Here is a 27149-nt window from a genome sequence, read left to right as displayed (position 1 = left end):
TTACCAGTTTCACAGAACAAAAAGCCCACAAGCTACCATGATTGCACAGTTAACTGTAATTTTGTGGACTTGGTATAACAATTGGACAGAAAGTCTCATTCAAGTCTGTGTAAATTACATTTCGCATTTATTATAAATTCCCTGAGTGTACAACACTTATTAACCACTTTCCGATGTGGTCAGTAATAGTACGCACCACGTCGGAAAGGCCAGCTCAGCGGGGGCTATGGCGCTGAGCCCGCACTGAACCGGCACATGTCAGCTGATTTATACAGCTGACGTGCCCGCAACAGCCGCGAGTGGAATCGCGATCCACCCGCGGCTGTTAACTAGTTAAATACCGCTGTCAATCTCTGACAGCGGCATTTCACAGCGCCGCGCCGGAACTGCGTCACTCACCCCACCCATCGGTAACCCCGTCACATGATCGCGGGTCACTGATGGGTGGGCATGACAACTCGGGGTCTGCAGCAGACCCCAGTGGTTGTCATGTAAAGATTGCTATGATCGCCACCTAGTGGTCGGGGCTCATAGCACAGGAGCATTTCTACTACATAGAGGTGATCTACTCATCACCTCTATGTAGCAGAGGCGATCAGACAAGTGCTGCTTCTAGTCTCCTATTGAGACTATTGAAGCATGCAAAAAGTGTAAAAAAAAATGCTTTTAAAAATATTAAAAAAAATAAAAAATCTATAAAAGTTTAAATCACCCCCCTTTTGCCCTATTCAAAATAAAATAATAAAAAATAAATCCCACATACACATATTTGGTATCGCCGCGTTCAGAATCGCTCAATCTATCAATCTAAAAAAAAATTAATCCGATCGGTTAACAGCGTAACGAGTAAAAAATTCCAAATGCCAGAATTACGTCTTTTTGGTCGCCGCAACATATCAATAAAATGCAATAACGGGCGATCAAAAAATCGGAGCTACCCCACAATGGTATCAATAAAAACGTCAGCCCGGCGCGCAAAAAATAAGCTCTCACCCGGCCCCAGAGCCCGAAAAATGGAGACGCTACGGTTCTTGGAAAATGGCGCCATTTTTTTTTTTTTGCAAACTTTGGAATTTTTTTTCACTACCTAAATAAAAAAGAACCTATACATGTTTGATGTCTACGAACTTGTAAAGACCTGGAGAATAATAATGGCAGGTCAGTTTTAGCATTCAGTGAATGTGGAAAGAAAAAAAAACAACTGTGGAATTGCATTTGTTTTGCAATTTCACCGCACCGCGTTTTCCAGTACACGATATGGTAAAACCAGTGATGGCGTTTAAAAGTACAACTTGTCCCGCAAAAAATAAGCCCTCACACGGCCATATTGACAGAAAAATAAAAAGGCTATGGCTCTGGGAAGAAGGGGAGCAAAAAAGGAAAACTCAAAAACGGAAAATGCTCCGGTCATGAAGGGGTTAAAATGTTGCCGAAAACAAAAAAGAGCAGCAATTATTAGCAATTCTTCTTACTAGTAAATTATTTGGGAATGTGATCAATGTGCAGACAAGAGGATTACACTGTATGTGACCTGATAATTGATTCCAGAGCAGACGTTTTGTTAGAGAGGACACGTTCCTCACATAATACATGCTGCTGGCATGATGGATACATAAAATAAAGGAATTGTCTATTCTGTATGAGGACGATCTGTTTATAAAATATTACAGCTAGCATGCTCCATAATCACGCCTGCCGTGAGACTAGCAAGTGTAAGATGAATTATGGTAATGGCTGCAGGATGGTCATTACTGATGTGTAGGAAAATATCTTTAATTTGAAAACCAAAACTTGCAAGGAAAATATGATATTTTATAGATGGCTTTAACATTTCCAGCACTGGCTAGACTACATTTCCCATGATCCTATGCCTAAAGACTTATAGGGATTAAGGCAATTAAAGTGAGTGAAAACTCAAAGTCTACATGTATAATTCTGTGTAGCCCTGGGGACTGCGGCAGAAAGTTTGAGGACTACTTGTACCTACCATACTTCTTGGAATATACTGACAAGGAAGCATATCCTCGTAAGCAACACCTTAAAACAGTGTTCTCAAATTCTTAAATTGCTTTAGTTAGACAGCATGAACATAAGCAAGTTTGCAATAGACTTGCTTTTTTTCTGTCTGCTGTCACTCTCTTGCAATGAGAGATTTTATCTTTATAGTGTGAAGCTGGTTTCCATGGAGCCCGACCTCTAGTGCTGGTCTAGTATGCAGTTGTTACATTTCAGAAGGTTAACTCTTAACATCCCAGTAAGCTCTCCCAGTCCACTGATTTCTATACAGCAGATAGCTGCTCACCTCCCTCTCATCTGCTGAAGAGATAAAGTTATAAATCAGCAGCCTGGCATGTTTCTGAGGGAGATCTATGTCCAGCCCATAGATCTTAACAGATCATTTACATATTAAGGACCCCTTCACACATCCGTATAATACCGGTACCAGAAAAAAAGATACCGGTGTCATCAGCATGCCATCTGTTTTTCCGGTATGGCTTAAGAAAAATCAGCTCCAAAGCTTCTCCTCTACTTTGCAATGTTAAACACATACAGCACACAGATGGCACATGGATACCCATCCGTGTGCTGAACCTGTTTTTGATGGACTCAGACTTGGCCCTTGTCATCGGTGCTGCTGGTAAAAAAAACGGATGTGATGCTAACTCGGATATTTTTGGTACTCTCTTAAAAGCCAATGGAGAGGACATGTGTGGCAACCACTCCAGTCACAGCGGCTCGAGGCGTTGGCCCCATTCTCGATACAGCTGCAGGTCTCAGAGCAGGGACCCGAGTCTATTAGACAATAATGGCATTTCCAGTGAATATGGCAACACACCTTACAGCTTTAAGTGAATAGGTTTCTTTATAGTTTCCCTACAAATGTGCAGAGTCACTTTAGGACAAAAGGTGGCAAAAATAAAAATAGCAGGGAGAGCAGTATACTCCACAAAATCTGCATCCAATAAAGACAAGTGAAACCAGACACGGCATGGAAAAAGCAAGCATATGGATCGACAGCAGAGAAAAACAAGAGACAATATTAAACAGATTTTCTTTACTAAACAAAAGTTTGAATACATCATAGAAAATCTTAGAATGGGTATAATGGAAAAAGAGAAGAACCCACTACAAAGAGTTGTTAGTTGTAACCTAGTATAACCTAGAGCTACTATTCTGCGTATTTCAGACTTTCATCATTCTGCACAATTATCTGAAAATGTTGTTAAATATTTACTAAAAACTGAGATTCCTAGCCATAATTCAGGATACTCACCTGAACAGGTCTTACAAAAGTTACAGCATTCCTGATTACTATAAGCACTAAAAAAGGATGAAGAACTGTACAGGGTATTGATAGTGACAGAGGAGAAAATGCTTGCATATAGGACCATACAAATATCTATCACTACATAATTCAGCATTTGGTCATTAGTTTCCTAATGTATCTGTTCATTAAAAGAGCAGTTTAGAGGAAATGTGTCACCTATGTTTGTCAGCTGATAAGTGCTGCACAAACCAAATAAAAAATCCTAGTAAATTTTCAGTAATACATATTACTAGCATACATGATGTCTGAAAGGTGCCCCAATCTCCAGCAACAAGCTTCAAAACCCTGGTCTTGGCGGGTATTCTTCTGGGTTTTGTCAGTTATAGGACACCTTTCCTGTGTTGGCACATTAATGGAACTATTTCTATGAGGGTCTGGTTGCCATCTCGTTTCAATAGCAGTGCCAGTCTCTTTCTATGTCTACAAATTGGCTGTAACAAAGAAGGTGGTGGCTTAGCTATTGAAAAAAGCAGTCAACCACCACATCCCCTATTAGGAAACAATTCCAGTCACAAGCAGACACAACAATACACTTTTTCCAACATAAACAAGAAGAGGACTTTTCAAACTCTGACTGTAGGAAGTCCAGGAGCATTGGGATGTTCGGACATGAGACATCAGACATAGACCCTCCGTAGTGTGCAAAAAAGATCTTCCAGATTTTGGTATACATCACCGAGGTCACAGGTTTCCTACTTTTCTGGATTGTAGATATGACTGAGTCAGAAAGACCTCGAGATCTCAGGATCTGCCTTCTAGGATCCAGGCTGAGGGCCGCAGAAACTCAACATCATGATGGTATATTGGACCCTGAAACAGAAGATTGTGTCTTAATGGTAAGAGGATGGGACTCACAAGAGCTAGTTGTCCCAGCAGGGAGAACCAACTTCTTCATGATCAAAATGGAACTCTTAGGTTTACTTTGACCTGGTCTTCCTGAATCTTCCTCAGTACACCCTAAATTAGGGGAAATGGTGGGAAGGTGTACACAAGGTCCATGTTCCACATCTGGGATAAGGGCATCTACTCCAGTGGGGTTGTCACTTGCATTTATTGGAAAAAAACCTCTGTAGTTTTGCATTTCTACTTGAGGCGAATAGATCCACCTAAGCAGTACCCCAGCGCTGTGTCAACTGATGAAAAACTTCCATGTTCAATGCCCATTTCTATACCTGCACGTTTTCTCTGCTGAGAAAGTCAGCAACTTGATTCTGTGACCCCTTCAAATGTACTGCAGAGATGGAGAGAACTATCTTCTCTGCCCAAAGGAAGATTTTCGAGGCTAAGGATTTAAGGTGACATTTTTCGGACCCACTTGGTGATGGAGAAAGGACACTGTTGTGACAATGTCCGATAAAACCCTGACATGTTCGTTCTTTAGATAGACCTGACATCTTTGTAATGTCTCCCACACAGCTCGGAGTTAACTGTATTTGAAGATCTGCGATGAACTTAAGCTGGCCAAGTGCCCTGAAGGTACCAATCTTGTAAATGAGCTCCCCATCCACTCGGTTTGCGTCAGTAGTGACTGTCATGAGTGGGGATAGACTCCATGGATGTCCTCCCTGAAAATTAACCAAGGAGGCCCATCACTCTAGAAACTCCTTTATTCTTGTTGATAATTTTATCTTCTTGTCCAAACTGCCTGGCTGTTTTAAATCCCATGTATGCAACTGACTCCACTGGATGCACGGTATACAAGATGTCATCAGGCCTAGGATTCTCATTGCCTCTATGATGGACATTCGTGTTTTCCTCTGAAAGGCCAGAACTTTGGCCCTGATCTCTTCCTGCTTCCGTTCTGGGACAAAAGTAGACTGGTGCTCCGAGTTCAATAGAACCCCTAGAAAAACTTTCTGTTTTTCTGGTTTGAGATCTGATTTCTTCAAGTTTAATCCATCCTAGATTTTTAGCAACGAGATGGTAGAAACTAGATGGCCACATAGCTCTGGTGGTGACTCTGCCAATAGGAAGAAGTCATTCAGATATTGGATTATGGGTATATCTTTTTATCTTAGAAACAACATAACCTCTGCATTAAGTTTTGTAAAGATGCAGGGAGCGGAAGAAAGTCCAAAGGGAAGATACTGGAACTGGAAATGTTGAATCACATCCCATTGTTTAACTGTGAACATCAGGTACTTCTAAAGGTGAAGAGAGCGACAACAGCATCCACAGTAGTAAAATGCACCTTCTTCTATATTAGTACATCACATAATACAGGGAGACATCAACGTATAGAACTAACAAAATGGATAGGTCTTTATCAAGCCATAGAAAACAGATTACACACCTTATAGAGTCATGATGTATATGTGAATTCATAACTAAGTGTATTTTGCATTTTTTAAATCTGCGTTTTTATTCCAATCATTTAAATTGGCTGATTATATTAAGTTTTTTTAATTGGTGAGGGGTAAAACAAATATGTGAGTGTGTATTTTGTTTTCTATGGCTTGATAAAAAACCTATCTTGTAAGGTTGAAATGTTGCTGTCTCCCTGTATTATGTGATATACTAATAAAGAAGATACTTTTTGCTACTGTGGATGCTGATTCACCTTTGGATCTTATGGAGCATTGGGATCATCCTCTTTTTGGCATACTTGCAACCCCTACCTATATATCAATTTATTTGTGGTGAGGTGCTGCCCTACACTTGTATTTTTTTCCTCAGGTAGTTCTGATAGTAAGGATGAATAGTTACGTGGTAGTAGGCATCCTTTACATCCAGAGTACATATCAGCATATTTTTGCCTATTAATGCTACTGTTGATCTTATTGACTCCATTTTGAAGCTTTTTAGACAGCCATAGATTCAAGGGTTTCAGATTTATAATAGTCTGAAAGTCGCCTGCGGTCTTCTTTATAGAGAACAAACCTGAATAGAGGTCCTGATACTATTCTGATTTTAATATGGGCATCACTGCTTAACTTAAACTTTTCACGTCTCCCAGAAGCCTTTGATAGACTCTGGGGTTTCGGCAGTTGTGAGCTGGAATCTTTCAGAGGGGTAATGAGTTAATTCTATCCTGTAGCTCTTTGAGACTGTCTGAAGCCCCATTGATTTTTGAGAGACTTCCCTTCATCCTTTAAGGAAAAAACAAAGCCTCCCCCCACATTTCTGACTTCACTGTCTTCCTGTGCCAGAACCTGAATTGAGCCTTTACCTCCTTGGGTTAGCTCCATCTACCAGTCTTCCCTTTCCCTCTATGTTCCTGTCTCTGATGAGAACAGGTTTTATGAAAGGAAGACACTCTTTTTGGCTTCTCTTCTAGAAATTATTTTTTGCTATCAGAGGCCTTTTCCAGAATATCATTCAGTACCAGGCCTAATACTTGAAAACCAGAAAAGGGAGTAGAATATAGCTTATTTTTTGAATGGCTATACCCTGACCATGTCTTAAGCCATATAGCATGGCAAACAGCATTGGAAAGTGCATCATTTATTGCCACAAACCATACAGACTCTGTTGACGCGTCTGCCATGGAGCCTGTTGCCATTTTGCCAAGGACAATGAGACTAATGTATCTTCCTTTGGAGTTTTCTTCCTTAGGTGTCCCTCCAATTCATCTATCCATAAGTGCATAGATCTAGCCACCAAGGTGGCAGCTATATTTGTTCTAATAATTGCTGAAGAGGTCTCCCAGGTTATTTTGAGTAAACCATCTGATTTCCTATCCATAGAATTTCTTAAACTTGAAGAATCCTCAAACGGAATCTACGTCTTCTTTGCTTCTCTGGCCACTGGTATATCAATTTTGGTTGTCTCCTCCCACATTTTAATGTCTTCAAGTTCAAATGGAAGATGGGCCTTAAAATCTCTAGGAATAACCAGTCTCTTTTCTGCACCTTCCCATAGGATCATTGCTTTAATGTGCTTATTAACTGGGAAAACCCTGTCCCTTCGGTATCTTAGACCCCCAAGCATTTTGTCTTGAATTAACGGGCATTCATGGGTCTCCTCAATTTTCATAGTGCTTCTAACCACTTGTCGTAGCGTATCCGTATTACCTGATTAAAAATAGTATTTCTTTTTCTCTTCCGATAATATTGGGGCAACACTTTCATACTTATTCTGTACAGGGTGGGAGTAGTATAATATCTCCCCCTCCTCTGAGCTTGAATCCATTTCTCATCTAGGCCTTTTATTACGAGGTGTAGACTGGGGGGTTTTGGACTTCATCCCTGATCATAGCTCTCATGTCGGTCATGAGGAAGGAATGTTCCTGCTTGACTATCCTAGAAAAGCATTCTGAACATAGCTACTTCCTGTATGCCTCTGGTAGTTTAAAGCTACATGTGACACATTTCTTAACTCTAGTCTTAGAAGTAGTAGCTTTTCCTTGTCCTAGGAAAAAACAATGGATACAATATAGTTATCTGAGGGAATAAGGAAGGGTGACCTCTACCCCCAGACTCCACTCAATTGACTAAGGGATGGCTCTGTAGGAACATCAGAACGGCTAAGACTCTGCCCCTCCATTGCAAACAGACAGGTGCACTGGCCAGGTCTGCTCCAGGAAGTTAACTAAATAGTTACTTCTCACCTGGCTTCCACCTCTGATTAATCAGGAGCAGATCTGGTCATCTGCTGCTCGTTGTCACATAATTAGAGCAGCCCCCAACTCATAAAGGATCCGGCTCCCATTGCAGACCATGCCAGGAGAGCTTTTTCTGGCACTAGTCCCTCAGAACCGGAAATACGTTCCTCCTTGGAACACACGCCAGGAAATAGAGTACCTCTGGCGCCACTCTGCATAACCGGAAATGCATTCCACACTGGAAAGCATGCCAGGCTCATAGTCAGAGTCAAAGCTCTTTCCCCATGCGTGCTGCAGGAATTAGGCTGAAACCAGGGGCTACCCAGCACAACTGGAAAAGCTGAGGAACCTCTACCTAGAGTGGTGTTGGCACCAGACCATACAGCAGAAGGAATGAAAGAGATGAACCCCCCCGATGCTTCTGACTCTGCCAAGATTCAGTAAGTCTTCTGTGCACCGAGCGCACCTCTCATGCGTCTGTCCCTGATAGGAACAGGAAAAATACTGGTGGGTGGATGAGGGAGGGGCTATTTAAACTCTCCTATGTTCCTGTCCCTATCAAGGATAAGGAGGACTACCTCCTGGTGGTGCTGTCAGAAGGGACTTCCTGTGTTTCATTACCAAGGTGCCACAAAAGAAACATCTCATAAAGGATAAAACCAGTGAGCTGTCTAGAGACCTTCGCAATCTTATTTTTGCAAAACATACTGATGGCATTGGTTACAGAAGAATTTCTAAACTAAAGGTTCCAGTGAGCACTGTTAGGGCCATAGTCCGGAAGAGGTAAGTCTGATCTTACTAATATTCCACACTTCTTCAGATCATGTACTAAAGCTCTGTAGTATAATGCTGCTGGTTTTGCGATTATCTATGTGGTTGGCTGAGAACTTTTACTTTGAAGCACAACATGGTGACAAAAGGTTGAGGTCGTGTGGTAGAGAAGACTAGGAGACACACTGCTTGTTATTTCATGACTATAACAGACATCACTCATGCTTGAGGGAGAAAAACAATGTTAACATTTCCATCATCTTGCACTAAACACAAGCCAAAATATGCCTAAGCCAAACCTCACGATCCCCAGGGAGGGAAATATCTTCATATCTGTGGCTTCCTGGATTTCTATGCGTTGGTCAATACACAACTCAATATCACACTCCACGTACAATCGGGATTTACTCATGAATTGAATGATGACAATTAAATACCTTTCTATGAATTTGGGTCATTTTATTTTATCTGTTAAAATTAGTAATACAGGAAAAATAAGTTGTCACACAGAGTGACTGCAGACTATTAATTTTAGACAGGACAACCCCTTTAAGAAACCTCTTCCTGGAAAAGGCCCTTGATAAAAGTCTGATCACAAGCTGTAGTGACAGTAAGTGCTCAATGTCCTAGCAGCACCACCACAGGTAAAATGAAGTATGAAGGTGTTGGTAGTATAGTTGGTGTTGCTGGTATAGCAAGGCGTTGGTGGTATAGTGGTCAGCATAGCTGCCTTTCAAGCAGTTGGCCTGGGTTCGATTTCCAGCCAACGCATGACTTCTTTACGTGGTTGGACACGATGACCCTGGAGGTCCCTTCCAACTCTAACATTCTATGATTCTAAGTATTACACAGCATCAATTCAAATTAAAGGTATGTCTGTGTAATTCAGGAAGCTACAAGTCCTCCTGCACCCTTTTGAGAGATATAGGTTTTTTTTATTTCCCCATCCTGGACCCATAGATAAGACATTTAAAGTAGGTGAAAAAAAACCTTTAAGGCTCTCTGTAAAATCAGACAACAGCTCAATTTTTTCCTTAGATTAAATTTATGTGATCAATTAACTAAAAATTGGCAAGTGCATATGTATTCACCCCTTTTGCGATGAAGCCCCTAAAATTTCTGGTGCAAGCCATTACCTTCATAAGTCACATTCTTTGAGAAAGGAAGTCCACCTGTGTGCAATCTAAGTGTCACATGGTCTGTCAGTTTATACACAGCTTTTCTGAAAGGCCACAAATGCTGCACCACCACTAAGCAAAAAGCACCACTAACCAAACAACTCCATGAAGACCAAGCAGATCTCCAAACAAGTCAGGAACAAAGTTGTTGAGAAGTACAAGTAAGGGTTGGGTTATAAAAAATATTCCAATCTCTGACGATACCCCGGAGCACCATCAAATCCATTATCATCAAATGGAAAGAACATGGAACAACAACAAACCCACCAAAACTCTCAGCCAGGGCAAGGAGGGCATTAATAAGAGAGGCAGCCCAGCGACCAAAGGTAACCCTGAAGGAGCTGCAGAGTTCCCAAGCAGAGACTGGAGTACCTGTCCATACATACACAATAAGCCACAAACTCCATAGAGGTGGCATTTATGGAAGAATTGACAGAAAAAGCTTTTACTTACACACAAAAATTGTAAGGCTCATTTTGAGTTTGCTAAAGGTCATGTAGAAGATTCCCCAAATGTATGGAGGAAGGTGCTGTGGTCAGATTAGACCAAAATTGAAATTTTTGGCCACTAACGTAAAAGCTATGTCTGGCGTCAAACCAAAGCCATTTTTCGGCAACAGGGACAGGGAAAATGGTCTTGCTCGAGGGGAAGATGGATGGTGCGAAATACAGGGATATTCTTGAGCAAAACCTTTTCAGTCTATCAGTGATTTTTAGACTGGGACGGAGGTTCACCTTCCAACAAAACAATGACACAAAGCATACTGCTAAAGCAACACTTGAGTGGTTTAAGGGAAAACATGTAAATGTTTTGGAGTGGCCTAGTCAAAGCTAAAACCTTAATCCAATTGAGAATCTGTGGTTAGACTTGAAGATTGCTGTTCACCAGAGCTTAGTATCTAACTTGAAGGAGCTGGAGCAGTTTGCCTTGAGGAATGGGCAAAAATCCCAGTGGTAAGATGTGGAAAGCTCATAGAGACTATCCAAAGTGACATGCAAATTTCCGCCAAAGGAAGCTCTAAAAAGTACTGACGTTAGGGGGGTGAATAGTTATGCACACTGATGTTTTCAGTTATTTTGTCCTATTTGTTGTTTGCTTCACAAAAAAAAAGAAAACAAAATGTTCACAGTTTTAGGCATGTTCTTTACATGAACTGGTGCAAACACTCAAAATAACAGGGAAATTCCAGGTTGTGAGGTAGCAAAACACAAAAAACGCCATGGGAGGGAGGGGGTGAATACTTTTGCAAGCCACTGTATTTGAACAAGCACATGGCTCAGTGAGAGCCAAGATTAGAATACCAGCTCTGGGAGAAACTGATCATGCAGGCTGAAGATTTTGTAAGATTTACAGCCGCAGCTTGTCAGGAGCTGACAGGGAGGCGGACGGAGGGGAGCAACTACTGTTACATAGAAATCAATGGGCTGAAGAGAGGTGGTTGGTATTTTAGTACTTAACTCCTTTCCTTGAAAGGAACTACTGTGCACACTTGGCCAGGGTCTGGGCAGGCACTAATGCCTGAGCTATATGGAAACCAGCATATATAGATATGAAAGAAAAAAAGCTCTTATGGCAGAAGGACAATAGATAGAAAAAGCAAGTCAACTTCAAAACTTGCTTATTTTTATTCTAACTAAAGCAATTTAATAACTTAAAGGTGTTGTCTGGGCTTGGCACAAAAGTCTGCAGTCACTCTATGTGACTACAGACTAGTGAAGCCTAACAGCGTGCGCTGTCAGGAATCTCCGGTACCGTCAGTAGGCTATCATATGACCGCATGAGGTATGCACACATATTCCAACTAGATGTGCAGTCTCGCTCAGTGCAAGTGAACTGAACAAGACAGAGAACATTTAGTTGGAATGTGCCAAGAAGTAAGCATATCGAATGCTTGCAGCCACATGACTGCCCGGTCTTGCCACCGGCACCTGAAAATCCTGACACCGCAGGTTGTGCACGCTGTGAGGATTCATAAGTCTGCAGTCACATAGATAACTTGTATGAATGAAAGAAATATTCTTGGTGTTTCATTCATAGGTTTAATTTGCATTGAAAAAAATAATTTTCTTTTAATAAGAAAATCATTACCAAAAATAATAAAATTCAACAGACCGCACCCTGATGGCCGAGGGAGCTGACAGGAAGCTGGGAACTACTGACCAGACATAAATGTTCAAGACTTCCAAGGTCCCAGCCAACAGCACTCCACCCTGAAGTCATGCACAGAGTGTAACATAGGGGACTTGTAAGGATTTGCTAGTGATATAGTAGCACTGACAGATATTTTGGAGCAGAAATATTTATTTTAAAATTCAGAGAACATAAAAGAAAATATTGAGAGGTGAAAAGGTAAAAATAAAGGGCAATTGAGAATGAATGGTGCAAAATTATAGCCTTGGTATTTATAACCAAGGGGACTGAACACAAATTTCTTAACATGAAAAGACCCACTATCTCTCAAAGTTTTATCTTTACATTACAAATGTGATTTCCATTGGTGATATGACAGATATCTAGTCCAGCTCTGTCCAGATCCTGCGAGCATATCCTTAGATATGGATTCCACTGTTTCAGTGATGCATTGACTCAGGTTGAATCACCAATGTTGCGCTGGCTTGTATGATCGCCAGATTTAATACCCCGCGACTTCTTTTTGTGAGGCTACATCAAGGACTCCGTGTGTTTGGCCTTGAAGCCACAGAATCTGAACAACCTGAAACAACGCATCTCTGAAACAGTGGAGTCCATATCTGAGGATATGCTGGAAGCATGAGGACAGAACTGAACTAAAGCCTAGATATCTGACTAGTCACCAAAGGAAATCACTTTGATCATTGGTACTGTATAGATAAAAAATGGATATAGTTGGTATTTTCATGTTAATAAATTTGTGTTATGCTCTCTTGGTTATGAATGCCAAAGATATAATAGAACTGAAATAGAATAGAAAATATATCACACAAGTAAACACATGGAATTTTAGGCAAAAGGAAACTGCCAAAACACACAACACTGATTTAAAATTTTGCAAGCAATGCTGCTGAAAAGGAACTGATCCTAAAGGATTTTTGGCACCCTACTGTACATTTACAAAGTCCGCGTTTAATGGATCTCTATAGACTTTAACAGCCAACTTTGATCCACAACACAGATGAGAATAGGACCTGATCCGAGTCTCATGGAGCAGTCACATACAGCGGGGAAGGAAACACAAGCTCCTTGCCTATTGTCCTGTAGCCCATCCCAGCCTTGTGAAGATCTACAATTTTATCCCTGGTGTCCTTAGACAGCTCTTTGGTCTTGGCCATGGTGGAGAGATTGGAGGGTGATTAACTGAGTGTGTACAGTTGTCTTTTATACAGGTAACGGGTTCAAACAGGTGCAATTAATACAGGTAATAATTGCAGAGTAGGAAGGCTTCTTAAAGAAAAACTAACAGGTCTGTGAGAGCCAGAATTCTTGCTGGCTGGTAGATGAGCAAATACTTATTTCATGCAATAAAATGCAAATGTATTATGTAAAAATCATACAATGTGATTTTCTGTTTTTTATTTTTAGATTCTGTCTCTCGCAGTTGAAGTCTACCTACGATAGAAATTATAGACCTATCCATTCTTTGTAGGTGGGAGAACTTGCAAAATCGGCAGTGTATCAAATACTTATTTTCCTCACTGTACATCTGTTTTTTAAAAAGGATTTGTGTTTGGATTAATGAAACAATATGGGTTCGTGTGCTGCCAGTTTAAAAAAATGGACAACACAATGACGTGTACAACGGATGTGTAAATGTAGTCTAAATAAAATGCTAGGTTAGGCTTGGTTCACAAAAGCATTCTGAGACCCATTTTTCTGTTCCATTGGGGTTCATGCAGACGTCTCTGTAAATCAGTCCGAGCACGGACTGCAATGCATGGATAGGCAGCAGCTCTTCTGACCCCAGCAGGATAGCTTTATAGAAACATATGAAGCTGTCATGCTAGGGACGGAAGAGCCACCAGTCCATGCATTACCATCCAAGATCTGACTGAGATCCAGGAACGTCTGCAGGAGCCCTTGTAAGAACAGAAAAACAGAAGTCATGCTGGAAACAAATCTTTCACCTGATGGACACATATAGAGCCCTAAGGAGCCATGAACCATTCTGGAGTCCAATTGATTGTGTAGTGCCGGCGTCCCTGCCCTCTGCTAGGCAGGGACGCTGTTCCCCTCACCGCTCTGCTCCGTGCCCGGCGTCCCTCTCCCGCTCTGCTGGCAGCGCGCGCTCCTTCCCGGCCACTGTGCTTAGGGCGCGCGCGCGCGCCCTCCCTTCCTCTTAAAGGGGCCGCGCGCGCCGTCCTAAGGAGTCCCCGGCCAATGGCCGGAGGACTTTACCATATATAAGGCACCTCCTCCAAAATGGAGGTGCCCGAGCAATGTTGTTGCACCGTTCTACTCTGCTTCAGCCCTCAGGTCCCGTTGCCAGTTACCTGCCAGTTACCTGCCAGATTCCTGCCAGCTTGCTGTCCTAATCCTGCCTGATTTCCTGTTACCTGCCTGCCTGCCTGAGGTCCGACGGTCTGCCTTACAACTCCGGTCAGTCTGTCTAAGGACCAACTTGCCCGCTCACCTGGGAGCGCACATCAGCTACCTGCCTGCTTGCCTGAGGTCCGACGGTCTGCCTTACAACTCCGGTCAGTCTGTCTATGGACCAGCTTGCCCGCTCACCTGGGAGCGCTTCTCCGCTACCTGCCTGCTTGCCTGCCCGGAGGCTCCGCTGTCACGTGCTGTGACCACCAGCTATTCCAGAGACTCTTGCCCGCTCACCTGGGAGTGCTTCTCCGCTACCTGCCTGCTTGCCTACCTGGAGGCTCCGCCGTCACGTGCTGTGACCACCTGCTATTCCAGAGACTCTCGCTTGCTCACCTGGGAGCACACATCCTCCATCTGCCTTGCTAGCCTACCTGGAGGTTCAGCCATCACAGGTCGTACCTACCCTTTACCTAGAGACTGCCCCGGTCACTTGCCGTGACCTCCAGCCCGTTCTTCCAGAGACTGCCCCGGTCACTTGCCGTGACCTCCAGCCCGTTCTTCCAGAGACTGCCCTGATCACTTGCCGTGACCTCCTGCCCGTACACCCAGAGACTGTCCCGGTCACCTGCTGTGACTGCCTGCCTGGTCGCCACCCGCTCCCTTACAAGGACCGCTCCCTTGTATAGTAGCCCAGAGGTTCCGCCTCCCAGACCCGTTACAGATTGTTTGCCATTTAAAAAAAAAGTGCAACTTTTACGCTTTTTCTTTTAGTTGAAATGAGGGAACCTGTGATGGTTCGCGCAGGTCTGAATGCAGCCTTATGTGGACAGAAGATTTATACTGCAAAAAATTCACCACCAAAACGCAGCAATGTGAGCACACGAGCAAAAAATACGCTAGGTCTCAAAAGTCAAATTTAGCCTTGTCCCTATTGGGTTTCAGCATTACAACCAAACACAGCTAAGTAACTTTAGATGATACTTCCATGCTGAAAGACAAATTCTCTGGTAAGCCAAGAGGTGGGTCCAATATTACAGAGGCTTGCAAAAGTATTTCCCCCCTTGGCTTTTTTCCTATTTTGTTACATTACAACCTGTGTTTTAATAATTTTGTAATCCGATTCGTGTATGATGCATCAGCACTAAATAGCCTAAGTTGGTGAAGTGAAGTGAGAAAAATATAGGCTTAAATTAAATTTATGGGATCAAATAACTAAAAATTGGCATGTGCATTCAACTTCTTAGGTTGACCATGGCGAAGCCTTGGGGGACGTTAGTACAGAATTAGGGGACATTACTGCCACAACAGTGTCAGCAGCAACAAAAAAAGGCAGCAAAAATGCAGCAAAACCTGGATTGTGAATGCTTTGGCTGCAGAAAAAAAAATGCTGCAAAAACGCTACGTGTGAATATAGCCCAAGTAATGGATGGAGAGAAAAAAAATATGAACACAAATTATCACAAAAAACAACTTACAGTAATAAAAAAATAATAATACTCTATTTACCTACAAAATAAAATTATGCAAAACCTGACCTCTCTATAGTCACAAGGCACCAGCACAGAACTGAAGTGCGATTTTGCTTTTGAGATTATTGCTCAACCTTGCTTTGGGGACAGTGTAAATTAGCAGCTGTATTTTATCTGTTTTAATAGGTTGAAGAGACCCCAATAGCAACAGGATGTTTAAAAATAAAGAGAACACAGTCTGGATTCTAATACGTAGAAAAAGAAACAAATGCACTCTCTAAAACTCTGCATGACTATAGGAAGGGAATCACCTGTTACAAATAGTTGATTCAGGTTTAAAAGCCATTTTGGTTGTCTCAAAGCTTGAAGTTTACAGGTTGTTGGCGGTTATGAACCTTGAGCTCTAAATGTTAACTCATGTAATCAGAAAAGTAATACAATCCTCCACAGTCAGTCCATGCATTAAATGAAGTCTTAGGCACGTAAAGCCAGTTGTCTAAAGAAACATTTTTCCTTTTGCTGACATTTTGGTTTTGCAATGGTTGTCTGATGCCAAGATGTAAAAAACACAGTGTGGGCGCATGGTGGACTTGAGAGGTTCTCTTATTTTTAAACTTAGTGCAAAGGAGAACTTTCTATGATTTATCTTTTTTTTCCATCTATGCAGATATAATTGAATGGTGCAGTTATACATAATATCAAGTGGTGTAAAATTAAACCAGTTATCACATCCTATCTTGTCATATACATGTCATATAATCAGTGATGTGACTAATTCCAGTCTGCTGCTCCACGAAGGTCCCATTCCACTCCTGGCGATTGAACTGTGGCTGAGAATACGGCTGTCTAGTAAACCATTCTTCCCATCAATGGGATTCAGACCCACACCAATCACACAGAATTCATCAATATGGCAAACATCAGCAATAGAGTAATTCTGTGTAGCATCCTGAAAACAAAAGGCATAACAAGGTGTGGTGTTTAAGGTTAGTGCATTGCGAAAGGCCGGTGGAAGCCTTGCTGTGACTACTGGGAGGATGGTGAGCTAGAAAGAATCCTGCTGTGACTGCTAAGAAAGAATAAAGGGAGGCTGCGGGGAACTGCTGTCACTACTGGGGAAGAGAGTGGATGTCTACTGGGGAAAACAGGGTCTTCTCTGGTGACTAGAGAGAGGAGGTGACATACTTTTTATGATAAGCTGTCACTACACTATTTCTGGTCATTTTATGACTTGGATACTGTATTTGCTCCAGTTTTCCCCTTTACAGTCTTTACCTCTAATGCGCAATTGACTTACAAGTATGGTGGAAACTAACTGCTATGATATCTCCCATAAACAAACAGAAAGAGGTGATCCTGCTCTTTTTTCCCTTTCACAACATATAAACAGAAGCTGCAGAGGCATGCCAATTTTTTTCCAACAGTACTGAACAGAGTAGCTGTGAATCCAGCAGCAGGGTAAGATAAAGAATTTATTAGAAGCTTCAGCACCTTATCATTATGTCTCTCTGCCCTTGTCTCCAGCATCTCCCACTTCCCTTGACCCCACTTCACAGTTATCTATGGACAATATGTAACCTGATCCCTCTTAGAGCTGATAATTTGTCTTGTTTGTCAAATATTACAGTTGTATTTCGAAGGAAATGTTAGAGTTTAACTGTAAAAAGCATTCTTATTTCATAAAAAAGTACTGGGAAAAGGTAGCTAGAATCTACAGATCGGATTCTATGCTTCTCACATTGCTTTGCTCCTCTCTATAGACTTCATGCTATATGCTGTGTAACCTGATAGCTCACTGTATCGGCAGCCCATCTTGTCTGCACTAGATGGATTTAAGTTGTTCTTTTTTTCAGAGTGGATAATGAGTTCAGGAGGCAGAGGAGAGAGGAGCAGTGGCTCACAAGTGGAGAAAGAAGCAGATTTTTCTGAAAATGTATTTTATAAAGTTTCTTTTAATTGCTTGTACTATTGTTTATGCTAAATTTGTTAAAAGCACAATTCCAATTTAATGGGGTTTTCTGGGACTATTTTATTTTTATTTTTTTACTATGTTGCTAACTACCTGCCTATTCTACCAGGTGCCGGCTCAGAGTGGCCAAGGACCGCCCCAGCCGGCAATTCTGCTACCCAAGTCAACAAAGCAGCTCTTCCTCTTCCCGGCTGCTCTATCAACAGGGCGTGACTGCCAGCATTATACTGATTGACAGCCGGCTTCCCGCAGTTAGGCCGTAGGGAGCCGGATGTCAATCTGCATGACATCAGAAGTCACACCCTGTTAACAGAGCAGAAGAGAAGCAGCTGCTCTGCAGGTGTGATATCAGCAGATGACGCAGAATCGTCAGTAGAAGCGGTCTTTGACCGCTCTCAGCTGAGATTGATGGCAAGCAGAACAGGAAGGTAGTTGGCAACTACCTGCCTGTTAATTCTTAGGCCCAATGTAAAAAAAATAGTCCTGGATAACCCCTTTAAGTACTAAAAATAGGTATAACATGGCTGAAATTACTAACGACAGCATCATTCTAATAAAGGAAGGGGCAAAACATCAAATGATGTGTTCAGATCTGATACAAGATATTTTGCCAGTAAAAAGAAGTCAGATAAATGTCCAACAGCATGCCACAGGGAAGGACTTGTCAGCACTTGGCAGTGGATGTGCGCTGTGCTACCCTAATAAGATGTTTCATCTAAACAGGAACTCTGACATAGTCATGCTGTAAAACAAAAGAAAACGATTTTAACTAATTTAGAAGTTTATTACAAAATATTAAAGGAAGTATCAGATTCCAAAAAGTTACATGAGTAAGAAGTTGTATATTCTATTTTGAGTGATCTACACAACATTACTATGTACTGGGTGGGACAATCATGATAATTAGACAAAGCATTACTTTATAGTCATGTATTATGAGCCATGTGGCCAAAACATTTTTTCACCAATATAGAGTACAGAGCAGACCTGCCCACGAGTCCATGGTAAAGAGGAGCTAAAGGATGAGTTGAAAACAGTTATTTTATTTTTAAAGAATGTGTGCATTTCTCTTTACATCACAATTCATGATGTGTAAATCTACATACTCTAGTAGGAAAGCAAAAAAAAAAAGTAAAAAGCATACGGTAGTACACAGTAAAAAGGCGTGCGTTTATTAAATAATTACTGCGGCCTCTCTATTTTTTTTTAATGTCGTTGCAGTTTTTTCCAACTATGTTAATGGCACGAAACCATAAATGAACAGTAATAGTAAACTTGTCATAAAGGACATACTGAAAATGTTAAAACCTGGAAAAACATATAGTGTATAAATGCAATGTTAAAATGAATAAATGCAATTGAATCAAGTATTTTTGCCTTGTGTTTTTCAAGTCATTTAACTGCAATCAAAATTTATTCAAAAAGCTACATGTGAACACATCATTATTTAAAAAAATGTGCATTTCACCCAATATTTTCATGAAAAAATGGCTTTTTAAACCATCTTAAATCCATAGTCCCAAACAGATTTGTCTAGGGTCCAGTTGACCGCTGCTCCACTTATAAACAAATCCGAGCAGGCTGACCCCGCACCATCCATCATAAACAGGAAATGTGTCTCACATTATTTTTGGAAGATATTCACAGCTACTGGGCTGACTGCACATGCATTATAATGACAAATCTCAGCTTGTACTGAAGACATAATAACGAATTAAAGGTAGACATGGTGCTCAGCAGAAAGGAAACTTTACCTCCAGTGACCGCTAAATCACTGGAATAAAAAAAAAAATACCACGAATTCCTTCTGAAAAACATAAGAACACAGGCATTGATTCATCAAGACTGGTATTGTACACGCCATTTTTGATGAGGCGATGTGCTGAAGATTGGACACGTGATTCATCAACACCTTCCCGCAAAACCTTTTTCCACCTTCACTGTGGAACGCTTTAACATATCCCAGTGATTCGGAGACTATTTTTTATGAGATATTGTACTTCATGATAGTAGTAAATTTAGGGAGATGTGATTTGCGTTTACTTACGAAAATATTGAAAATTTTACAAAAATTTTAACATTTTTGAACTTTGAATTTTTATGTCCTCAAAACCGCACAAAATAATTAATAAACAACACTTAACACATGTTTACTTTAGGTCAGCGTCATTTGTGAAGCATTTTTTATGTTAGGAAGTTAGAAAAGTTTAAAGTTAACCAGAAATGTATTATTTTTTCAACAAAATTTATAAATACCTATTTTTTAAGGGACCACTTCACTTTTGAAGTGTCTTTGAGGGGCTTATGTGTCAGAAAATCCCCAAACAATATAGCCTCCATAAGTGACCCTATTTTGAAAACTATACCCCTCAAGGAATTTATCTAAGGGTGATGAGTAATTTGAACTCACAGGTCTTGATAGAATTTTAAAACATTGGACCGTGAAAATTAAAAATTACATTTTTTCCACAAAATGTTGCTTTAGCCCCTAATTTTTCATTTTCACAAGGGTAACAGGAGAAAATTGACTCCAAAATAAGTTGTGCAATTTCTTCTGAGTACACGGATACCCCGTGTGTGGTGGAAACGACTGTTCGGGCACACAGTAGAGCTCTAAAAGAAAGGAGCACCATATTGTAACACAGACTTTGGTCGTTTAGTTTGCAGGCACCATGCCGCATTTAAAGAGCCCTTGTAGTGCTAGAAGAGCAGTAACCCCCAACAAGTGACCACATTTTGGAACTGATCTAGGGTTATATTGAGGTAGGGTTTTACTGGTATTGGAATTCATAATGTGGTGGCATATATATGTTGTGCACAGTACATAAGGGTGTAATAGGATGGTGTAATACCAGGGTAAATCAAAAACAAAAATTAATAATCCATGGATGGGTGGTACACTTTGAAACATTCCTTTATGCACAGGCCAGGTTTGTCGGGGCAGGTGTTACACTGAAAAATGGTGTCCTTTCTTATCCCCCCTTCTGTAACACACTTTGCATCTTTTTTACGACCTTCCTTTCTTTACAGATTGAGGGACCTCATTGGGGAAATGTGGCCCTGGTACTATACGGGTACTTTCAGTTCTAAAGCTACTGGTGCCCTCTCCTTACTGATTTACAAATATTAGGGACTTGATCACTGCCTCCTGAAACTGAAGGAAGCTCCTGGTCTGGCCTGTACATCGTGATAGCACATAAGAGTTATACATTGCCATCTGTACGATGTGCACGGCCAGCTTTTCGTACCACACTTTTGTTTTCTTCATGGCACTGTAGGGCTTAAGGACTTGATCAGAAAGATCATCTTCCTCCATGTTCTTATTGTATCCTAGGACACATTCTGATTTGGGGACCTGTTTAGTGGTACCTTATACAGCAGTGGGGATACTGCAATTTCCATGCATTGTGGTCAAGATAAGGACATCCCCTCTTGACCTTATACTTGACCACCAGCAGGTTGTCGGTACATTGGGCTCTGCTCTTGCATTACTGAGCAGCTGCCCAATTAGCAACCTAGAAAGGCTTCGCTGAATCTTGCATGTTGCCGAAGGCAACAGCACGTCTGGCAAAGAGGGACTTAAAGAGTGGGATGCTGGTGTAGAAGTTATCTACGTAGAGGAGATAACCCTCATCCAGTAGTGGGTGCAACAATTCCCACACAATATTTCCACTCACTCCCCGGACAGGGGGGAATTCAGGTGGTTTAATCCTGGTGTCCCTCCCTTCATAAACGTTAAATCTGTGGGTGTACCATGAGGTACTCTCGCACAGTTTGTACATTTTGATTCAATACTTTGCCCTCTTACTGGGTAGGTATTGTTGGCATTTAATACTCCCATTGAAGTGGATTAGGGACTCATCTATGCAGATGTCGCTTTGTGGGATGTACACCTCAGCAAATTTGTTATTGAAGTGATCAATGACTGGACTAATTTTTAAAAGTCGGTCAAAGTTTAGCTCATCTTGGTGGTGGACACTGTGCATTATCATTGTAATGCAAAAACTTGAGAATGGCCTTAATGCGTGTCCGGCTCATCGCCATGTGGAAAACTGTATTGTGTTAGATTAACTATCAGCACTCCAATATTGCCGAACTTCTGGCTTCTTCACTAAAAGATCTAGAAGACCTGTTATATTGCATTGGGGCCACTGCAGCATGAAACTTAGATTCTATGTAGTTTGTTTAATCAGTCAATTCCTAAATAATTTTTATCTTGGAATTTTCCCAAATGCGAGAAACATCCACAACATCCGCTCTTTAAGCTTGTGGCTTATTCTTAACTTTGCGCAGCGATTTTATCACTAGAAGTATCTCTACTACGCAGGGTTGTTTATTACTCAAAGTACACAGTTCCGGTGAGAGGTCTGGTATAAACATGAAACCTCTAATGTTTTGTTACATTACATCCTATGCAGATGGACCAGGGACAACACCATATCCACTTTTAAAAAGCTTATCATGGGAAGTGATTTACTAGGTTTTATTTAATCTGTGAATAAAATATTTTGGTGATGTATAATGGCTGCAGATTCTAAAAAAAGCCATTTACCTTTTCATTTTTTATCGTATTTCAGTATTTTTGTCATACTGAACGGTTATTAATTTTACCCTCAGGAAACCAGACTAAGTATATATAGATCACCTACGATAAATATGACTATTCCCTTAACCCTTTTTCTGCCAACGTATCTCATATTTCCTTGTAGGATGGCAATACACTTGTCAGGAAAATTTGATATATGTCCTGACTACTGATTGCCATATCTCAGACTGGAGAGCAGCAATAACAAGTAAATAAATTCTATTTATTATTATTTGATGTCCTTCAGCTCAATCTTAAGCCATGAATGATCTGTAGGAAGATCGATTTTGTACAAGTCTAAATAGGTCCACCAGGGAATATGGTGACAAAAAACTATCCCAGTAGTATTTGACCTGCAAATGGCGCTCCTCCCTGTGCCATGCGCCCACATAATGAGTATTTCCATACTCGTAAGAAAATGCATAAAAATTTGCCAGGTGTTTCTTCTACTATTGCTATATATAAAGATATAAAATGTTAACCTAGGCCTAAGGACACATTAAACTTTTATTTTAAAGAGTTGTGGTGTATCTAATTTTCTGTTTGGGTCACACTTTTAGCCTCTAATATAAATTTTTCTGCATTTTTTACTTTGACACAAATTTCATTTAGTTGCATGCGTGTATTACAGGGTTTATCGGGCCTTTTTTCTCCCTTATGGAGCTAAGAACTTACTGGCAGGTAGTTATTAACTACCTGCCTATTCTACCCTGTGAAGACCTCACCCGGCTCAGGAGGCGATTCTGCTGCTTCCTTTGACCTCACATCAACAGAGCAGCTCTTTCAATTGCACTCTGCTGTTGATGAGGCATCATTGCCGAAGTCATGCCGATTGTTGATTAATCAGCAATCGCTTTAACAGGTGGAAACCTCTAGGGCAGGCATGTCCAAAGTCCGGCCCGCGGGCCATTTGCGGCCCGCGGTCCGGACTAATAAGGCCCCCAGGTATCCAGCAGCATGTACCTTGCGGCCGCTGCCGCTCTCGTCGCCACCGCCGCTCAGTACTCCGGCGCAGGGAGAAGAGCCGAAATCTCGGACATCGCGAGATTTCGGCTTTCCTTCTCCCTGCGCCGGAGTACTGAGCGGCGGCAACCGGCCAGCCAAGATCTCGCGACGTGCGAGATCTCCAGCCCCCAGGGGTTGTAAGACGTTCAGAGGTCAGATAGGCTGAAGACCTCAGCTTAGTTGTGTAAAATTATATAAATAATATATATATTAAGTTATATATAAGTCCCTGCGCCACCTTACACCTCCAGAAAGGTTAGGCCAGCAGGGCTCTCACACAAGCTTGTGGTAGCAAGCTGTCATACCCTTCATTAACCCCTGACTGCCTGTCACTGTGCTATAATTCCATTATCTGATGTGCGACTGTTGCACAGCTTGCTATTCTCTGCCTGTGTTATAAAGCATATAGCAGTATCTTATTTTTGCTGTTCCACCCTCTGCGCCTTTTAATCTCTCCCCTTCTGGCCAATTTTTATAATGGCAACTACAAATAAGAAACGAAAAGTTGACAGTGAGGGCCGCCGCTTCCAGGACAAGTGGAAAGTAGAATATTTTTTCACTGAAATAAAGAATCACTGTGTTTGTCTGATATGCCAAGAGACCGTTGCTGTTTATAAAGAATTTAATGTCAAGCGACACTATCAGACGAGACATAGCACATACGACAAGCTAACAGGGCACGACCGAAGTGAAAAGTATAAGCAACTTGAAGCTGTTTTATTGTCACAACAGCGATTTTTTACAAGAGCCCGTGAGTCAAATGAAAATGCCACAAAGGCGAGCTATGAGGTGGCAGCGTTAATTGCTAAAAATTGCAAATCTTTTGCAGAGGGTGACTTTATCAAAGAATGTGTTATGAAAATGGTAGAGAATGTCTGTCCCGAGAAGAAGCAAGAGTTTTCCAACATTTGCCTGGCTCGTAACACTGTAGCACGGAGAATTGAAGAAATTTCATCGGATATTAAGAGACAGTTAATGTCAAAAGGAGCTGATTTTGACTTCTTTTCAATAGCCTGTGATGAAAGCACGGACCTATCTGACACGGCTCAGTTGCTGATTTTTTTAAGAGGGGTGGACGATGAAATGAATGTGACTGAAGAGCTACTTGACCTCCAGAGCCTCAAGGATCAAACAAGAGGGAAAGATTTATTTGATTCTGTTAGTTCTGCCATAGATGACATGAAACTGCCTTGGAACAAAGTTACTGGGATTATTACTGATGGGGCACCTGCCATGACTGGTGAACGAAGTGGATTATCAACCCTAATCTGTAACAAGGTGAGCGAAGAAGGAGGCAAAGCTATTAAACTTCATTGCATCATTCATCAACAAGTTCTCTGTGCTAAACATCTCCAATATGATCATGTTATGAAACCGGTACTAAAGACCATTAATTTTATCCGCTCTAAAGCCCTGTGCCACCGCCAGTTTAAACAGTTTCTACTGGATATCCAGGCTGAATATGAAGATGTTTCATATCATAACGATGTAAGATGGCTCAGTCGGGGGTCTGCACTGCAACGTTTCTACTCTCTCAGAAAGGAAATAGGAGAATTCTTGGAAACAAAGGGACAAACGATGCGAGAACTATCTGATCCAATTTGGCTGGCTGATTTGGGGTTTCTAGTCGACCTAACAAAGCATCTGAATGTACTGAACATGAATCTTCAGGGCAAAGATGCAGCGGTGAACCAACTTTATTCACACCTCAAAGCCTTTGGAACAAAGCTGCAACTTTTCCTAAGGCAGTTGTCACAAACACCGCCCAATACCATCCATTTTTCAGCGCTACAGGAAATAATTAACAGTTTTCCACAGGATGATATCCATGCGCAAATAAGCAGGTATGCAGCAGACATCACATCTCTGGCTGGGGAGTTTCAACGGCGCTTTCAAGATTTTGCAGCTATTGAAAAGGAGATCAGCATTTTCTCCTCTCCATTCTCTGTTGACCCCGACAATGCTCCTGATCAGTTGCAGCTCGAGCTCATTGAGCTACATTGTGACAGCGAGTTACGCAGTCGTCATCAACAGCTCTCTCTTGTTAACTTTTACCGCCAACTGGATAAGAGCCGGTTTCAAGAGATTCGAACATTGGCTAAGAAAACCCTGAGCTTGTTTGGCTCAACATATTTGTGTGAGAAGACATTCTCTGTTATGAACTTTAACAAGAACCGCGTGAGGACAAGACTAAGTGACTCTCACCTGCGTGACATTTTGCGCATCAAAACCACGGCCATTGAACCAGACCTAGTCTATGTGCTGCAGTCCAGATCCCAGTTTCACCCTTCACATTAGTGCAGGCTAGTTTCTTTTTTTTAATTGAGATTAATATGTTGTAAAATCTCAATTAATGTCAGTTGGATAGACAGTTATATATTTGAACACATGTATACTTGCTGTTATGTTCCTGTTCACATTTTTTGAACTTATAAGTTGACAGACAACCTTACATTACTTTGTGTAATGTACTTTAAAATGTTCCTGAGATATCTCAGTTTCCTGTTTTTATTATATTAAAGGGGTTGTCCAAGTTCAGAACCCAGACATACCCCCTTTTTCACCCAGGCAGCCCCCCTGCCATGGGCATCAAAGCATCTCATGCTCCGATGTGCTCCCTTGCCCTGTGCTATTTACAATGACACACTGCCGGTAGGAGGCTTCACCAGCTTTAGCGCTGCTCTAGCTGGTTTACTGGTGATAAAGCCCGCCCATCAGTGCCGGTGACGTCACTGGGCTTTCTGCCAGCCCCGTGGAGAGCCGGGTATGTCACTAGAACTCCAGAAAATGCCTTTCCTCTGCGCAATTTAGTGCAGGGCAAAAGTAGGACATTGGAGCATAAACTGCTTCGATGCTCAAGTCGGGGAGGGGCTTCCTGGGTGAGAATGGGGGTATGTCTGGGTTAACCCCTTTAAGGCAGATTGATTAAACACCTGTTTAGATTTGTCATCCAAGTCACAAAATAAAAAGTATGCCGTTTTCAATAAACTTTGCAAAAAAAGTTTATTTGCATTCATTTTAATGGTCCAAAGAATGTCAAGCAAAATGATCGGCCCTCGCACATGTTCACTTCATCAAATTTGGCACTCTTAGAAAAAAGTTTGGACACCCCTGCTCTAGGGGGATTGCAGGCTTATTATTTTGTGTGTGTGTGTGTGTGTAGGGGGAGTTTCTGGGTCAGGGCTAGTGTTGAGCATTCCGATACTGAAATATCGGGTATCGGCCGATATTCGCGGTATCGGAATTCCGATACTTAATTCCGATACTTTTACAATATCGAATACCGGAATCGGAAGTTCCCATAATGCCTGCGCTCTGCAGTGTCTCTGAAGGATGACAAGCTGGATGGCAGCGCTCAGCTGAGATCCAGCCTGTCATCAGAATGCCATCCCAGCGTGGGAGAATTCTCCTGATTATTCAAAAGCCGGCGGGCGGTAAAAAGCCGCCGGCTTTTAAACAATCACACAGCCCCATACTGCTTCCCCGCAGCCTCCCACCTCGATCCTCCGCTCTCCTCGCCACCTCCCATCCCGATCGTAAGTTAGGACCGGGCGGGGAGCACAGCACCAAGGAGCGGGGAGCGAAGGACCCGGGCGGGGAAGCCTTCACCGCCGGCTTTCCCGTTCTGTGCTGTGCTTTCCCGACGGTTATTTCAAATGAACAGCTGAGGTATCAGGTGATGCCGATCAGCTGTTCATTTGAAGTCGCCGCGGTGCCCTCAGAGGGTTCATGTGAGTTCATGCTTGACTGCATTGCATGAACTCACATGAACTTTCCCACGGTCGCACAGGT

At 41.9% G+C, this 27149-nt stretch overlaps 1 protein-coding gene and 1 non-coding gene across 2 annotated transcripts in view; one reads left to right on the top strand and one right to left on the bottom strand.

Moving 5' to 3' along the window:
- SCFD2 (sec1 family domain containing 2) overlaps positions 1-27149 on the bottom strand; it is an 824480-nt gene that overhangs the window by 454869 nt on the left and 342462 nt on the right. The gene's annotated exons all lie outside the window — the stretch shown is intronic.
- TRNAE-UUC (transfer RNA glutamic acid (anticodon UUC)) lies at positions 9342-9413 on the top strand. Its single transcript has one exon. It is a non-coding gene; the product is annotated as a tRNA-Glu (tRNA).

Source organism: Phyllobates terribilis, unplaced genomic scaffold, assembly GCF_046119375.1.
Source record: "Phyllobates terribilis strain yellow unplaced genomic scaffold, ASM4611937v1 Scaffold_1__5_contigs__length_1240528914, whole genome shotgun sequence".
Taxonomy (NCBI): Eukaryota; Metazoa; Chordata; class Amphibia; order Anura; family Dendrobatidae; genus Phyllobates; species Phyllobates terribilis.
The sequence above is the reverse complement of the archived record's forward strand: the minus strand, read 5'-3'. Positions and strand labels throughout refer to the sequence as shown.